Here is a 16,785-nt window from a genome sequence, read left to right on the forward strand (position 1 = left end):
ATAGATAGATAGATAGATAGATAGATAGATAGATAGATAGATAGATAGATTGATTGATAGATAGATAGATAGATAGATAGATAGATAGATAGATAGATGGTAGATAGATGGTAGGGAAGGAAAGAAGAGAGGGATGGAAGGAAGGAGGGAGGGAAGGAAAGAAGGAAGGAAGGAAGGAAGGAAGGAAGGAAGGAAGGAAGGAAGGTTGGTTCTTCCTTGGCCCAAGAATATTCCACACTAGCCACTCTGCATCCTCGCTGCTCCCAGCTTCCCATTCTCTCCCAACCATGGAAATACGGGTCTTACTGCACTACATACCTGCCTCAGTTCTGTGAAAATTGCTACCAAGTACATCCACACTGTGAAACCTGTCAGTTGGCTGTTCTTTATTGGTTCTCTCTGTCCCATTTAAAAATGGTGGCGACACACTCATTTCTAAAACTTTACACCCTGTGGACAGATGAGATGGTTCAGTGGGTCAAGGTGCTTGCCCCTGAGCCTAACGAACTGAGTTCAATCCCCTAGACCTACATGGTGGAAGGAGAGAACGAACTCCCACAAGTTGTCCTCTGACTGCCACAGTTGCATGTATAAGCATTTGCACACAATAAATAAAGACAAACAAATAAATAATAAATTGTATATCCTCTTTTTTATTCTCTCCTAGCTTTAGCCCCACTAAACTACTCCAACTCCTATATCCGTATTTTCATGTCTCCTTTGCCTATCCCTTAGATGTCCGTTTTCATCTCCATTCCTGCAAATTTTCCTCTCACTACATGCTGTTTCCAGGTGCTCTCATTTGAGATAATGACCTGAATTCTCATCTCAGTGATAATGGCTAAAGCTGCTTCCAGGACAGCCCTGCCCTCTGTCCTGAGCTTCAGAGTCAGCCAACCAAATGGACTCTAGATAGATACACTTGAATATCCATGGTTACCTCTGGCTCAGTACAAACAATTCCAAATATAACGTCTCCCCCAAATACAATGGGAGTTATCTGTATTCAGACTTTTACTTAGTAAACTTTTATACTCAGTAAAAATTTTGGTAACAATGTAGTCTGGTACAATACCTCTGGCATATTATTAAGAACCTCTTGTGATCTATACCCCTGGCTGAGAGGACAGATGACCACTGATTTCCCCCTATCCCACAGTTGATTGGACCAGAACAAAGAAAAATACAGACAGTTGGAGGGTAGTTGAGTCCAGGAATGGTTGAACACAAGTTCCTGTCATTAAAACACAGGGTGGCGCTGAATTCAGAATCACCACATCAGTAAAACCCAGAGCTCTCTGACTCCTGTTCTTGGAAAAGAGTCACTTGTGCTCAGCACAGTTGAAGCAAGTGTGTTTCTGGCAACCACAGTACTCCTGACTGACAACATGATTAAAAACATCTCTATGTATAAATCAAAGAGGTCCCAATGCTTAGGCAGAGATGCAGTGAAGTCCCTGCTAGTGTGTGGTGCCTGTACTGCCTAGCTTCTCCTTGCTATAAAACCCCCAGAACTGGCTCTAATACCAGCGTTTCTTTATAGATCCATCCAGCTAAGTGAAATCTTAGGCAACATATTGTCTCTATTCTAATTCCCTTCTCAGCAGCTGCTCAGGATCTGAAATATCAAATATAAATTATTAAAGAATGCATTTAAGAAGTCATTTCTGTAGGTTTCCAGAACTTCTGCAGCTGCACTTTTGCTAGCTGTTTTAATAATCCTCTTTAAAATTCCATTTGTCAAATTATCTTTAATCAACAGAAGTGCTGTTGCATATGGTATACAAATGGGAAAGGACAAAATGTTCCTGAAGTTGCCTTCTCTTGGATTGTACCAAAGAAGTAGCTCCCAGCATGGACCTGACTATACAAAAGGGTGTGCTCTGAATTCGTTTCTGGCTGTAAGAAAGTGTATACTCTGGGTTCGTTCCAGCAAGAACCGACAGACTCATAACAAAGAGAAGTCAGATGCACTAGGTACTGCCTGACATCTAATGATAATATTCACAACTCTTAAATCTAAAAACATTTCACATATATTCACTTCCCTCAGGAATAAAATGGAGTCCTTTTCTGAAGTCAGTCAGGACTTAGCCATTTCTCAGGGAGTCAGAAACAGCACAGACTATCTAAAGGTTAAAGCAGTTTGACACAGTTGCAGGTGATCAGTCAAAATTCTCTAACCCTTTCATTCTGAAAGAATATTTTCTTTAAAAGCAGACACTGACATTATTTTTAACCACAGCTAGGTAGCTCATAGTAAATGTTAGAATCAGTACCAGCCTCCCTGACAAAATTTTACAAGGAAAAAGCATACTCTTCCAGTCTAATTGCCAGAAAATTTGTTTGGTAATTTTTATTAGGGTTCCCAGCTCAGAAAATGATAAGTGCTCCAGTCTCTATCATGAAAATCATAAGTATTTAGCTGTGGTCTTTCAAACAACTGTGATTCACATGAGTCATGAGGGAGGAAAAAACAAGGAAAACAAAGGGTTAAACACAACGCTTAGCTGTATTTACTTATCAAGCACCTTCATTGCTTGCTAAGTTTTTTAACTTTTCCCGAAGTCATAGCTTTAAAAGCTGAATTACATACTCAGAACAAGAAGATAAAATCAGGAAGTTCCTCAGCAAATGCTCATTCAACTTTTTCTTTTATAAGAACACAGGTAGGTTAGGTCATTATTTATACTCATCTGAGCTCAGCTAAAAGCTAAGGAAAATTATTTTCACTAAAGGCTACAGTCTTATTTTGTGCACTTACAAACTTAGAGAATATTATAATCTTAGTTTTCAGTTTGGTAAATATAAAAGTTTATTATCATACAGTCAGTATGCTAGTCTACAACGTCATCCTAGGAACTAAATGATGCACACTAATGATGTAAGATAATAAAAACATAAGCCTCTGACTGAACAAAATGAAAAATAGAATCATGAAAGTTGGCTGTTAATAAAATGTGATAATTAAATTAAATTTCCCAGTACTGTTTAATATAATGCTTTGGAATTTCAACTGAATTCAAATTACAAATGTTCCTTGGGCATATAATGGAGTTATGTTCCAATAAAGCCATCTTAAGTTGAAAATATTGCAAATTGACAATGCATTTAACACATGTACTATACCATACATCAGAGCTTAGCAACACAGTGCAATGTAGAGGATGACTAGATTCCTTCATGATCCAATGGCCCACTGAATTGAGACCATAGTATGTCAACAATTGCCTGTATATGATGTAAGTTTGATTATGCACACACTGATATACACACATGCACACACTAGTACATACTCTCTGATATGCCTTGTGCTAAAAAATGGCAGATTATTAAATTTAAATGCATATGGTTTGTAGTCTACCAATACTGCATGCTTAAGCAATCTGAGAGAGGGATAGTTTATAATTAAGTAGACTGCTGCTTATAATTAAGTAAGGTAGACTACTGTTCATAAAGTATTTATTTATAGCAGAAATAATTTACAAACTATTCATAAAATTCATTTAACATGTAAGCCCTTGTGATTTCAATTTAGAAAGACAGAAACTATGAAGACATTTGAAAATAAATACCTAACAAACTTGGAGAGGAGAAAGTTTAATGGATAAATTAAAGCACTTGTTCTCAGCCATAGCTACAAATCAGAATTGCCTTAGGTTCCATCTGTTTAGGTTCCCATTTCTTTGGAGATATTCACACTGAGAATGTTTGAACTCCCCAGGTAAATTTAAACTTGCAGTCAAAGATGAGAACTAGTGTTCTAATAGACATAAACAAGGAACTGTTCCTTCTGACAGGAATGGAATGGGTAGAGGAAAACACATCAAAAAGAAAAAAACTGCAGGGGCTGGGAGATAGTTCAGTAGGTAAAGTCCTTGCTGTGGAAGAATAAGGGTCTGAGTTCAGATCCTCAGCACCCATATGAGAAGTCATTCATGACAGCATGCTCTTGTAACCCCAGCACTGGCAGGGCAGGGGGTGAAGGGCCAACCTGACCAGCCAGTCTAGGCAAAATGACAAGCTGTAGGGTCTGTAAAAGACACTCTCAAAAATAAGGTGGAGAACAACAGAGAAAGGCAACTGATCTCAACCTCTGGCCTTCACATGCACACACATGGACAAGTGTACCTGTACACACTTCCACACATACATACACCACACACAGCAAAAAGAAAGAAGGAAGGAAGGAATAAAGAAACAAACACAAAAATCAAACACTGTCATTTGAATAAAGAAATACCCTGAGATGCAAATACTTTTGGCAAAAACTCCACTGCTTGGCATCTCAGCCAAAGCTTCCAGTGACAGCACTGCTATGGGTTAGCCATGAAATGTACCCCACAGGCTCATGTGTTTAAACTTGGTCCCCGGCTAGTGGGGCTATTTTGGGAGGTGTTGAAATGGGGCCTCTTCCTTCTTCCTCTCCCTCTCTTTCTCTCTCCCTCCATCATCCATCCTCTCTTCTCCCTTCTTTTCTGGGCACCATGACATGACCAGCTCTGCTCTTCTATGTCCTCCCCACCATGAGCCTAAGAACAGAAAAACAGCTATTATGGACTACAGTCTCTGAAACTTTGAGCCAAAACAAATATTTCCTCATTTGAAGTTGTTTCTGTCAGATATTCTAACAATGAAAAGTCTATGAAGAAATCAGACAGGCACTTCTTAGTGTGGTGCCTGCCCTCAGATCATGACTTCCAGGAAACACATGGAGGATATCAATTGCCATATAGTCAGTATCAGAAATCTGCCTCAGTAGCTGTACTACACCACACTGAGGTAGTCAGAATGCCAATAATAACAGACATAACAGCTTGCTAGATCAGATATGGTGTTGACCCTGTGGCAAAGATAATAATCAGAAAGTAGTGCCAAATATCAGAGCAAGGACAACTAGCCATATGATCTCAGTGACTGAGACAGCAAATATGGAGAGGTGAGTGTTTGCAACTCCTCTACGGACACACACCTGAGTCAGAGACCAGATACTCAGGGGATGTGAGGGCCACTGTTGAAGGATCATGCTTTTTCTCCCCCATCTTTATGCCACTGCTTGCTTCCATTGGTGTATTCTCCTTCTGGCAGTCTTAATGTCATTGATTATCTTACAAGAAGCCTTGATAATTATTCTTCTAGATTTAGTCCTAGGAAACATAATGTCTCTAATCATTACATATTGATTTTATTTTTTTTTAATTTTTAAGAGATCTGGAGAAACCTTAATTTTGCTACCTGCGGGAGGGGATTGGAAATAAGGCAGAGAGCTGAAGCAAAAGACATACTCAGAAGTAATGAGAAATCCGTTTGCATGGGCCTGGAGAGGACACGCATCACCATAGATTACATACACGTTTATTCATACCTCCCTCCTCCCCTGTCGAAATTCTGAATGCAAAGCATGCATTATCAATTTGCATTTTTGTGTTGTAGATGGATATATATATATATATATATCCATGTATTATGTGTACTTAACTATTATTTGTCAAAAGCACTATTTATTTGTATTTGCTTACTCATAGAGTGATGTTTTCCTTCTTACAACTATTATTTGTCAAGGAATTTTTCTCACTGAAATTCCAATCTTAAATTCAGGACTGGCCTTAGAATCACAGTACTTACACTATTTCATAAGATTAATCCTTTTTCCCTCTTCAACAGATAGTATTGAAGCAAATGAAATCAATACTTTGATTTTGGAAAATTAAAATGCAAAGAAAATGTCATGGTAGCCTGCCTAGGCAGCATCTATGCTTACCACTACTGAGTTATAAAAAAGAAGGAAAAATTATTTCTCACTATTGGATGTTAAAATTACATTAGTCATTTTTAGCTTCTTTTCTGAATGGCATTGAAGTCTTACTTTATATTTTAAAAATGAAAAAATATTTGGACATCATACGCATTTATGTTTTCTTAGAATTGGCAAGCTCTTAGGTGACCCTGGGGTTTATGCCACTTTATAGTTAATCAGTTATATCTGAAGACATTTCTGGAAGTCTAGTGTGATTCACCTAAACCTTGGCTACTGAGAAACTGGTTCAGAGAAGCTCTGTTCATAAATCCAGGCTCTGAACTCCAAGCCCTATACTTGGTCTGCTGCCTGGGCTAAAAGTATGCTTAGAGGTTGCACTTACCCTATGGCTGTGAACCCTCTGCTGGACTCTCCTGTTGGATATTCTGTTCCTTTGTCACCTCTAATGCTCATAAAGCAGTCACTGTGCACACTGGTCATTTTGCTTTGTACCTACTCCACTGAGGACCTCACTGTGATAGCTCAGTACTATCCACACTTCCCAAGCTCTGGCACTTTGTGTCTACCAGTCATGTCATAAACAAATGGCAACACCTTTCCAGTATTTCCTCAAGCCAGATATAAACTATCTGGAACTTAACCTCTCCCCATTTTCCAATTTGCAATACTTGCTAATTCTGTTTCTTCAGAATATATGCATTAGCTGTCTTTAATTAGTAGTGGTAGGTTGGTTCTTAGTAAGTTATTAGCATCTTTTTTTCCTATAAATACATAAATATAAGAAATACAGAGGGTTCCAGAAAGCTTCCAGCTTCAACACTTTTTAAGTAATTCTATTATACAGGAATTTTTTTTTATTTTTACTTATTTATTTGTTTGTTTGTTTTTTGAGACAAGGTCACACTATGTAACTCAGGCTGGTCTTGAAACTTAGGATCATCTTGTCTCAGCCTCCAAAGTGTTACTATTTCAGATAAATGCCACCACTCCTGGTTGACTACATATGTTTAATAAAGTGTTTTTTGCTTTTTGTATGAGTGGTAGTATATGCCTGTAATCCCAGAATTTAGGATCAGAAGTAGGAAGAGTTCGAGGCTAGCCTAGACTATATAGAGAGATACTTTTCGAATGTCCTTATAACTACAGAGAAAATAATTAAATTTATATCAAACATTTAAGAAGTTCTGAAGATGACTAGATATTTTTGCCTTATGAAAATATCATTGACAATTCTCCTAAGAAGCCTATACCCATGTGTTGTACTGTCCCTATCTTCTAGCAAGCATGCTCATGCTCCCCTTCCCCCACCCAACCCCAGGTGTGCCCTCTTTGTTTCTTAGTAAGCTTGTTTTTCTTTGCAATGGTAATTTTCAAATCCTACAAGTTTCTCATTTTAATGAATAAAAATCACTACTATGGAGTTAATAGTAACTAATGATATTCTATTCTACTTTAATTTTTGTTGGGTATTGATATAGTCATACTTAGAGACTGTAGCTAAATACCTCAAAATCCGGAAAAAAACATGTCATTATAACAGAGAAGAGGAAAAGAGAGAGTAAAATGAAATACAAACATATTCTTAAAGTCAAAACACCACAGTAAATTTATACCTCTTAGTTCACTTCTCTCACACTCAACATTGAAACATTGTATACAGACTTTTCCAATATTTCAAGAGAGAAAGGCAGAAAAGAAAGAAGGAAGGAATGAAGAGAGAGGAAGGAAGGAAGGAAGGAAGGAAAGGAAGGCCACACAGCACAGGTGGAAAGCTCCTGTGGCATTTAGACAGCAATCACCCACACATTTATGCTGCTAACAGAGTATCAGCAGTTCCTTGTGCCACCAGTGGAAAACGGCAACAAAGGAAGGAAGGAAGGAAGGAGAGAGAGAGAGAAAGAGGAGAGGGAAGGAGGGATAAAGGAAAATGAACAGAAATCAGTATTCTTCTACCTTTTTGTTTCTGCAAAACTAAAACTTCAGGACAATAGTTCTCTCTTGTACTTTTTAGACACATCACTATTTAGCTCCCTTCTCACGGAGAAAATTGGTGAACTTAAAAACCTCCTGGGATTTTAATTTGAAGTAAAATGTACAGCTATTATTCAAAAAGCAAGATTTAGTGTGTGGAGCTCCAGCTGCACGCACAAGAGTCAGTTGTTCTGTCCATGTGTACACCTGCAAAACACTTGTCACACTTGGATGTCGTGAAGCACAAAAGAAAAACCCTGCTGCAGAGAACACACTCTGTGGAAACTGTTACTTCTGGGTGATGCTTTGGGATGTGAGAACTGAAGGAAACTTGTCTCTACTGCTGCCTTGAGCAAATAATAGCTTTGCCCAGTAATGGATTCACACCCTGTATATATGGCAGAGTTGAGAAGAATCTGTAACTATTCTACTTGAGGACAAAAAATGGCTTCTGCACATATTCTTTTATGTTAAGGCATAAATGAGTATGGCAATCACATTCCTTTAAGTTAAATGTTCTTTTTAGTCATCAAGTGTATCCATTATTTGTCTAGTGAAGTAATCACCTCTTGTGCCTATGTTAGAGTTCAACAAGCTCAAACATATGTGCATAGATTTCTTTAAGGCAACAGTTCTCAGTACTGCTGTTAGATAGGTGTGTCCTCCCAAAGAACCAGCAACAGCTGGATGTCTGAACCCTAAGAGATTCCTTGAACCAAAGGAGAGATAGTCACCCCTAACCACCCAGTCGGTCACCTTCAATTGCATGAGAGGGAGTGCCTAAGGGAAGACATGGAAGACGCCAGGGAGGCTGCAGGAGTTTCGCCATCTTGGGGCTGGCAGACACGGATCTGGAAGGCTCAGCCAAGATGTAGGGAAATGAGTCCACAAGCGTCCATGCCTTTGTAAGTGACTCCCTCCTAGACATCATAACCTTTGTTGGCAAGCCCAAATAAGTATCTTTATTCCCCTAACTGTAGCTTAGAGGGATATTGTGTTAATTTGTCAGTTGGGTCATAAGGACAGCATGGGGCCTGAGAGCCAAGAAGGTCACAGTGTGCTTCACAGAAGGCCTGGGAGCCGAGAGTGTGTGAGCATAGGTCTCCCAGGGGAGAATTTGGCTTTACAGCTGCCTCAAATAGTTCTGTCCTGTAGGTTGCAGACAAACATATTCTCTCATAACAAGAAGTTAAAATCCAAAAAATTAAATATGCTGGAAAATGTATGGTACTACTATGGAAGTGTAGCATCCTTCTCAGAGACAAAGAATCAGAGGCCCATAAAAACTATGGCTTAGACAGGTTCCAAAGAAACAAACCTAGATCTGCCACATCAGACCCATGATCTGCTATGATAAGAAATGGTCACAGGAACCCATAGTCCAATTCTAGATTTCCTCTATACCTCCTCACTCCATACCATTGATTTATCAACCCAGCTTTCCACTAGCCACAATTCTAATACCCAATTTCACTGCATACTTCAACTGTTTTCCCCATTAACATAATTGATTGCCAGCTCAGTTTTGACTCATACTCTATTTCTTTGATGCCAACACTATGTTAAAAACAAACTGCCACCATTTATAAGAACCTAGACAAAGAATTACTGAAGGTAGACTCCTACTTCAGAACTTGAAAGAAATACTAGTCAGATCCACTCTTCACCCAGAGGTCCCACCCCCGAGAGAGTGATGAGATCATCATCAGAGACAGGACACAGTAACCATGGAGCAAAGTATCTTAGTACAACAAAGTATTACTAGTACTTTCTGGAGAGGAAAATCCATTCTGGATGTGTATCTATACATTCAGTGACTGCACAAGTATTTATTAAGTGAACTAGGTACTACTCTATAAACTGGGGATAGAGGAATAAGCAAGACAGATTTTTTCCCCACATAACAAGGGTATAATAGTTGGGGAAGGCATCTACCAAGTGAAAAAATATACATAAACACATATTTAAAACACTGATAAACAACAGCAGGTGACTAGAGAGGTGGGCAGTGGGAAAGTCCTGATGTTGCAGCACTTAGCTTAAGCCAAATGAAAAGAAAAAGATAATGAGGAGAGGATGTGTGATAAGGGATTCTACTCAGAGACTGCAAAGGAATGCAGCATTCTGTGGTATACATTAACTTGACTGGGTTAAAGACCAGAAAGAATTTTTGTGTAAGCTGAAGCAGATGAGAACAGTAGGTAATGACAGGCATTGGAGGGCCTTGGATGCAAGGGAGTTTTCAGAAGCATGATAAAGTGTTTGAATTTTGTGCTAAGAGCAATGGGAAGCAATTAGAGTGTTTTGTGTAGGATAATGCATGTTGTGATTTATATTTCAAGATCTCTCTGGCTGCAAAGTGAAGCACATATTATCACAGGGGTTCAAAAGTAGAAGCAGGTTCAGCAGTAAGAAGACTCTGGTCCCAGAGAGACATGATGAAGGCTTGAGTTAAGGTTTGCGATAACAGCAAAGATGAGTCAAAGAACTCAGGATATATTCTTAGTGGAACTCTGAGCGCCTAAAGGATGCAATGGATGAAGAATAACGTCATTTACTGGTATGAGAAATGAAGAAGAAACTGCAACCTCAGGGCAGGGGTAAAAAGAAGCCCCTTCAGGTACTCCAATTTCCTCATCCTGCGTCCCTGTTCAGCATGGAAGAAGCCAGAGCAGTCTGCGACCCTATTCCCTATTGGCAATTTGGGTAACCCCTTCAGAGGATGGCGTGATAAGAATAGGAGATAGGAACTGGCTAGGCAGGTAGGGGAAAAAGATTCCACAGAAATGTAGGCAGGTTTTTGGCTAAAAATCAAAATGTCCTTGGGACTGTTAGCAACATACTCTGTTCCAAAGGCCAAAAAAGTCAAAGGTGTTTGGGAGCTTGTATCTAATCCTTAAAAGATTTTAGGGTTACCTCTTCGGGGGGGGGGAATGTTAGAGTAGCAAAAAGCCTCTAATAATTTTTTATTATAAAAATAAATAAATGAAAGAAGTAAAAAAAGAAAAGAATAAGAAAAAAGTGATGGGGAGATATGGGAGGAGTTGGAGGGGAGGGAGTGGGCATGGATTTGATCAAAACACCTTATATGCATGTATGAAATTCTCAATAAACTTTTACTCATATGATTAAAAAAAAGAAGCCCCTTCTGCATTTCCATGTAAGCAGAGGCTGTAGCCAGTGACCACACTGACCTGAGTTTTCCCAGACAACGCTCGAAATCCACATTGCAGGCCAGTAATTCTGTATTGTTTTTTAATTTCGTCATCTTTTTATTAATATATATCAATTATTCATAATGTGTCTCATCATGACCATTTCATGTGTATAATAAAATGTATTTTGATCATATTCATCCTCTGTACCTTCCCCTGATCCTCTATCACTGCCACTGACTTCTCTCCTCTTCCCACTTACTCCCTCTTCCACTTCCATGTCCTTTTTTATGACTTAATGGTTTTCATTGGGGCTGCTTATAGGAGGATGGGTGAGGGATCATTTATAGGAGCATGGGCATTGATGTAAATGTCTCTCCCTTGCCCAACAACCATTAACTGCACATAAATCTTCAGGGAGGGGTAAGGCTTTGTAAGTTCATTCCCCTCTACAAAAGGATGCTGACAGGCTCAATCTTGTGCAGATACTATGCAGATAATCACAGCTTCTGTGAGTTCAAGACACAATGGCCGTGCCATACCCATAAGTAGTAATCTACACCACTCTTTCTCCTTCTTCTGGATCTTACATTCTTTTCATCCCTTCTTCAACGTCCCCTAAGCTTTGGAGGGAGTGATATAGGTGTCACATTTATTGATAGGCATTCAAAAATCACATATTCTTATCATTTTGACTAATTATAACTCTCTGAAATTACTACTGCTTACTGAACAAAGAAATCTCAGGAACTGAAGCTGACAGCAACATTAATATATGGGTATAAATATGGTTATTTAGAAGGCAATTTGACAGGCACATCATGCCCATTTAGGAAAACAACAGCAGTAGCTTCTCTTCTATGGCGTATGACTTCCACAGCTACAGTCTCTAGCTAGGTTTACAGTTCCAGAGGTGAATTCCTTCCTGTGGAGCAGGCCCCAATCCAATGAGAAAGTGGTTGGTAACCTCCATAACAGTCATGCCACTATTGTACCATGGGGCACATTTTGTCTGGTCAGTCAGTATTATTGCACATAGAGTCCACAACTATGACTTGATGACAATTCTCTTCAAAAAGCCTGCATAGTACTTCTAGTACTATGTACTAGTAAGTACATAATACTAGTACTCACAAGAGCTAGCCAACAGGGAGGAAGCTCCCAGCTCAATTCCAGCTTGATTTCTTTATGTCCTATGACGAAGGCATGTGCAGTCTTTGACAATAGGGTCTTGTCATCTAGTTTTGGTGGGCAACCAACAGCAGCAGCAATTACATACAGTGGTTTGGAAGGTTCAGGGAGCTCCCTGACCAACAACTTGTGGGGAGGTAGCCATCCCTAGCACTGGAACTTTGATTTAATAATCTATGGCTTCTGGGATCAGCTTTGTCCACCCATATAAGATACATTTATCCACTCATAGGGTGCTTCTACTCAAACTAGATTTTAATTTTTTTAACTAGCTTACCAGATATTTACATGGCTTTTACATACATCATTGGTTTGGGTTGACTCTCCCTACTCTTCTTATCCCCCATCTCCCCTCTCCCCCTCCCTGTTTAAACCTTCCCACTCTCACTTTTGTATTGTATGCTAGTATCTTCATAATTCTTTTGGCAGAAGAAAACCCCTGCCCACAGGTTTTGTTCTAAAAGACTTACCCCTTACAGCACAAGCAACATTTCATCTTATGCCACTCTGAAATGAAAGGTGTTATTAGATGTCATTAGAGCTGGTGGACATGACTCTATCCTAAGTATCACAAGGAAATGGTAGAAACAGTGTAATGGTGGCTAGCAAGAGAACAGAAGACTTTTGTGGCAATGAGCGTGCTCAGACATGGAATGCTCCTCAAATCTGCAGCTTCAGTGTCATCTGCTGTAAAGTAAGAAGGGAAAGGAGGAAAAAAGGACAACAGGGAAAGAGAAGAAGATTAAGAAAAAGAGACAAGTCAGGAATAAAGAGATTAAAAACCTGTCAGTAATGCAACTATAATGGGAATTTGTCATGTCCTCATTAACATATTTTTAGATGCTGAGAAGGACTGTGATGAGCCAACACCATGCTAAGTGCTTCATGTTGTCTCTAATCCTCACAGCAATCCTGAAAGTGGGGTGTTATCATCTTGTTTGTACAGGAAAAAAAAAAACAGATCAAAGAGATTCGTGGTCAGAGTGCCAGTAGTAAAGCCAGGATTCCAACCAAGTCTGTTTGGTTTCAAAGCCATTGGGTGCTATGGGTAGCAAGATGGCAACAACAGTCTGTCAGCTTGGCTTCAAAGTAGTAGTGACTGAAGTCTAGGGCCATAGCATGGGCTCTGAGGATAGCACCTGGACTCTGACCAGGAAGGAAGCCCAGAAGAAAAGGTGAGCTTCAGCTTTCAGGTGGTGAGGAGAGAGTACGAGGGTAGTTTCTGTTTAGTTGGTTGGTTTGGGGGTTTTTTGTTTGGTTGATTGGTTCTTGAGGGGAGCTTTGAAAGTTGCTGGTTTGATCGTTTTTGTATTGCTTTGATTCCTCTTTAAGCTGGAAATACGATACCACCACACACTGTGCAATTCCTCAGCTAATTAATTGCAGTCTAACTTCCCACTCATCTCCCAACTTGCTGCAGCTACAAAGGAAAAAAAAAAAGACTTATCTCCATGTGTACAATTAACTCTCTACAGAAAGCAGTGTTAATCCCACTGAGAGATATCCATATTTCCCCCATTTTATGAAAGAATCATGAAAGTGTTCCTTGCTGAGTTATGTTTTGAAATCTTTGAAGAAAACTTAATCTCTCTGGACTTGCATAACTCTCTTGAATTTTCTGAAACTGCAAGGAACGATAAGGCTATGTAAGCTTTGGTTGGTTTTTTTCAAATAGCCACAGCTTTATGCACATAAGAGAGTGAGACTAGTTCTCATTATTTTTTGCTTACAGTATAAACACTGATAATATCTTTAAATGGAGGTTTTACTTATGGAAGGTATTTTCTTACTTTAAAAACTTTCACATTTTCCTATTTGTAAAATTATTCTAACAGGAAAATGTATTCTCTGGCCTTTGACGCTTCCCTTTCTTCACCAAACTCAATGGGCACCAGTTTTTCCTCTGATACTATCTTCCCCCATGAACATGATTAATCATCTCCAAAAGGAGAAAACTGATAAATTAGACAATCAAAATCAAAGTCTTTTGCATGAAAATACACTACAAAGAAATTTTTTTTAAATCGTGGAATAGGAAAACATATTTGCAAGGTATGTATTCAAGAACACACTTGTGCCTAGAATATTATACAAGAATAAATGTTCTGTGTCAGAGTGATGCCACATTACAGTGATGCCTGAACAAAGGCAGCCTGACTCTTAACATACATTAAAACCAGGAGTGAACCTAATCTGCTCTGATAACTTGTTCTTCAGATTTGTCTCAGAACTATTCCTGTGAACAAAAAACTTACTCTACTGAAACACATGACCTGGGGAAAGAGAAACTTTCTTTTTTTATTTATTATTTATTTATTATTTTTATTTTATGTGTATGTGTGTATTGCCTACATGTAGATAAATGCACCCATGTCATACAATGCCCTCAGAGGACAGAAGAAGCTGTCGGATCTCCTGGACAGCTGTTAGCTGCCATGTGGGTACTGGGATACAAACCCAGGTCTTCTGCAAGAACAGCCAGTGTTCTTAATCACTGAACCATCTCTCCAGCCCAAGAGAAACTTTCTTATAAGAAGATTTTATCCCTTCTGACCTTACTGACTCAGAACGGCACACACATACCACAAACAGATGTTATCAACCTAATCCCACCTATTGTTTGCAACACAAATGGAATAATTCATTCCTTTCAACAGTATTTGCTACTTTTGGTGCTTAATATTTTTCACAACACATACACACACACACACACCATATTATTCTGGGTCAAAAACAAGGGAGGGTCATTATATGTTTAGGCTATAAGAGGAGCCCAAGGCCTAATAAACTTGGTTGCAATATGAATAAGCTGAACTGGCATTAAATGGTCTCAAAACAGAAGATTAACTTTGTCTACAAGGTTAGGTCAGATCCTATTTATGACAGAAGGCATTCCTAGAAGTTATTAACACATGGCTCAAACTCAGAATCAAAAGAATAGCCAGAAAACTTTATGGGTATTTTAAAAATAATATGTGTTATTAGGTAATAACCACATGAAGCATTGTTCAGTATCATTAGTAAAATGAAAATTAAAGCCACAGTTATATATCACTGCATACTACTAGAATGGTTGTAATAAAACTATCATCATACCCAGTGGAGGAACTGAGACCTGCCCTCTACATTGCTCATGGACATGTAAAATGAAACATATGCTTTAGAAATTTTTCTGTAATTTCTTTAGAAAGTGAAATGTATATTAATATATCATCCATCAAATGCAATCCTACAAATTTACCCAAAAGAAATATAAATGTCTATGTAAAGACATATACATAAATATCCACATCTGCATTATTTATGGTAGCCAAAAAGTAAAAGCAATTCATATTTCCAGCAACTTAAAAGTGGACAAATAAATAAGATGTGTGGAATTATAATACAGTGCAAAACCACCTAGCAATATACAGTAACATGCTACTGATTGTTCTAAAACATGAATGAATCTCAAAAACATCATGCTAAGTAAAAGAAAGGAGTTGTAAAAATCTCCATGTAGCTGGGTGTGGTGGCGCACACCTTTAATCCCAGCACTTGAGAGGCAGAGGCAGGCAGATCTCTGTGAGTTCAAGGCAAGCCCGGTCTACATAGTAAGTTCCAGGCCAGCTGGGGCTACAGGGAGACCCTGTCTCAAAAAGACCAAAGAAAAAGAAAAATCTCCATGTAGTTTTCTTTTACTTAGCAGGTGCCCTATGGAATATCTCACATAAATGGTATTCAAAAATTATAAAGATGTTCAGTGCCTCATAGTTCATACTGGAAAAAAAAATTGATTATGGCACTCCTATCCTCAGGCCTCTGGGGTAAGTCTATAGTGCAGCCCTCTGCGCCTTAAATCCCCAAGACACATTCACCCTTCCATCTCCCCAGCTGTTCGCTACTCCCAGTTTGGGACCTGCGCCATTCCTAGTCTTGGGGCCCCAGACATCTGGGGAACCAATACTGCTTCCTGATCCTTCTCACCCAGACCAACTTAGTACCTTTCTTGGGCCCCAGGAGCACCGCTTCTGGTCCTGGCCCCGCCCTCACCTCTCTCTGCTTCCCTGGACCTGCACCATCAGCTAACTCTCCTAGCCTGCACTCCTAACCTCAGGCCTCTTGGGGTAAGTCTATAGCGCAGCCCTCCGCGCCTTGATTCCCCAAGCCACATTCACCCTTCCATCTCCTCCGCTGTTCACTACTCCTAGTTTGGGACCTGCGCCATCCCTAGACTTGGGGCCCCAGACACTGGGGGAACCAATACTGCTTCCTGACCCTTCTCAGACCAGGTTAGTGCCTTTCTTGGGCCCCAGGGGCACAGCTTCTGGACCTGGCCCCGCCCTCACCTCCCTCTACTTCCCTGGTCCTGCAACACCTGCCAGCCTCTTGCTGGGGCTGACAGCCTCTTTCTGGGGCTCCGAGGCTTACCTTTCCTCTCCCTGATCCTTTGCATCCAGTACAACCCAGCTACTCAATCCACTCCCTGGGAAATCTTGGGGCTTCTTCCCACCCCATCTGCCTTTGCATCCCTGCGTGGCGCGGCCACGGCCAGGGTCTCAGGTCAGTCTAACACCCAAGTTCCTGAGGCCAAAATCATTCTTAGAAGATTCCAGAGCTAAGGAGAAAGTCTGAAAACTTCTGACCCACATTGGAATTCGGCCACCGCAGAACTCCTGAAAAACAAAATCAATCTGGCCACAACAATATAAAATCAAAAGAGAGAACCAG

This window comes from Nannospalax galili, unplaced genomic scaffold (assembly GCF_000622305.1).
Source record: "Nannospalax galili isolate Female #2095 unplaced genomic scaffold, S.galili_v1.0 scaffold312, whole genome shotgun sequence".
Classification (NCBI taxonomy): Eukaryota; Metazoa; Chordata; class Mammalia; order Rodentia; family Spalacidae; genus Nannospalax; species Nannospalax galili.